This window comes from Sesamum indicum, linkage group LG4 (genome assembly GCF_026168435.1).
Source record: "Sesamum indicum cultivar Baizhima isolate 11 linkage group LG4, ASM2616843v1, whole genome shotgun sequence".
Classification (NCBI taxonomy): domain Eukaryota; kingdom Viridiplantae; phylum Streptophyta; class Magnoliopsida; order Lamiales; family Pedaliaceae; genus Sesamum; species Sesamum indicum.
In genome coordinates, this window is record NC_142660.1 from 12439087 (window position 1) to 12441393 (window position 2307).

Consider the following 2307-nt stretch of genomic DNA (forward strand, 5'->3'; position numbering starts at 1 on the left):
GTTTTCGCCAAAACCATCTCCTAGCTGATCGTACGAATCGAGAGTTGAGGGCTCAAATTACTGCCCTCAATGCTAAGGAAGAAGAATGGTCGAGATCGAGGTCGTTGATGGAAAGCCACATTAAAGAGCTAGAGACTCAGATGGCTTCTGAGGCAGAAAAAGCGACTGCAATCGGGAAGAAGAGAGGTTTTGAGGCTAGCCATGCAGCAGGAAAAATTGCAGGAGCCATTGAAGGTCGCGAATCCTTTCTTAAATCCGAAGAATTCGCACAACAGATTCGTGAAACTCATCTTAACGGTGTTCGGGATTTTCTGAAAACATCCACTTTCGACACAACTGTTGAAATTAAGGCAGCCGATTATCTGATGCAAGGATTTGATCGATGTAAGTCTCAAGCTACTCTTCTCCATGGTTTTGCTCCTGGTTTTGATGTCTCTCGCCTTAATCCTTGCCTCGATGCCAATCTTCAACCTCTACCCGATGAGGATGACTCCCCCGTTACTGACAATGATGAATTTTCTGTTCTTTTAGGCGAGATAGAAAATATGTAAATCAGTCCTTGGGGATTTTTGTTATTTTGTTTAACTTCTTCTGAACTTATCGCTTGTGATCGTGATAATTGATCTTTCACAGATTCAATCTACATCTTTTGTATAATTTACCCGTATAAATCATAGAAGAATTATTTCTTTAGAAATCTTTCACAGATAAAGAAAAGAATTTTATTTGCCTTTTTCAGGCCATATTCTAACCTTTCACAGGTTACAACATATATCTGTCTTCTACAGACTATACGTTCATAATCTTTTACAAATTATTCTATCCCGTAGCTGATATCCTTTAATTAACTAGCCTTTCTCAGGCACCCATCTAAGGATATTCTAAACACAGAATCTGATATTCTAAACATAGAATCTTTTAAGATTCTGTATGTTCCACGGTCGAGGTACTTCATTACCTTGAATATCTTGTAATTTGTATGTTCCTTTTCCGATGATCTCAATGACTTTGAAAGGTCCTTCCCAATTGGGGTCGAGCTTCCTAACATGTTTTGAAACCTCCACCTTTCTTAATACCAAGTCTCCTACCTGTAACGGTCCAGGTTTTAAATTCTTGCTATGACCTCTCAGCATCAGACTTTTGTGGTGCAGCATCCTTACTTGTGCTGCATCTCTTTTCTCTTCCACTATATCCAGGTCAAATGCTCGTTGTCCTCCATTCCTCTCAGGGTCGAAGCTTACAATCCTCTACGATTCTTCACCTATTTCTGCAGGAATTACAGCTTCAGAACCATAAACTAAAGAAAAGGGAGTTTCACCTGTTGAAGTTCGAGGAGTCGTTCTGTAAGCCCATAGTACTCCCGGGAGCTCATCACTCCATTCTTTCTTTGAACTCAACCTGGCCTTCAAATGCTGCAATATAGTTCTGTTCGTTACCTCTGTTTGACCATTTGATTGGGGATGTCCTACCGCAGTAAAGTTTTGATGTATCTTCAATTCTTGTAGCCACGAAGTTATCTTTCTCCCCTGGAACTGTGTCCCATTATCAGATATCAACACCCTGGGTATTCCAAACCTGCATACTATGTTTTTCCATATGAAATTTATAGCTTCCCTTTCGGTGATCTTGGAGACAGCTTCCGCCTCCACCCACTTAGAAAAATATTCCACTGCTACGATGGCAAACTTTTTTTGAGCTCGAGCTGGAGGGAAATGTCCCATTATGTCTATACCCCACTGGTCGAATGGGCACGTAATTGAAACAGGGGTCATTGGTACTACATGTGTGTGAATCTGTGAGGCAAATTTCTGGCATTTCTCACACCTTCGTACAAAATCCTCACAATCTTTCATCAGCGTCGGCCAAAAATACCGCTGTCGAGTTACCTTCTGGGCCAACGATCTGGCCCCTGAGTGATTCCCACAGCTGCCTTCATGAATTTCTCGTAGAACGTACCTAGCTTGTGAATCATCCAAACATTTGAGGAGTGGTCCTTCTACTGTTCTTTTATATAACTGCGTCCCTACTAACGCAAATCTCGGAGCTTTAAACTTTATGCGTCGAGCATGCCCCAAATCAGCAGGTAAGACCCCCTCTTTAAGGTACGCTGTAATATCTTCTATCCACGGGCATTTTGAAGTTACCACGTTAGCTGTCATCCCTTCTGAGATCGCTGATAGTTCCCTTATCATCACTGTGATTTTTCTGTCCTTTATCCCTGCTAGTGTAGCCCTTAGCTTTGATAAGGCACCGGCTCTTTCGTTTTTATTTCTTGGGACTTGCTGGATATTGCACTTGGAGAATTTC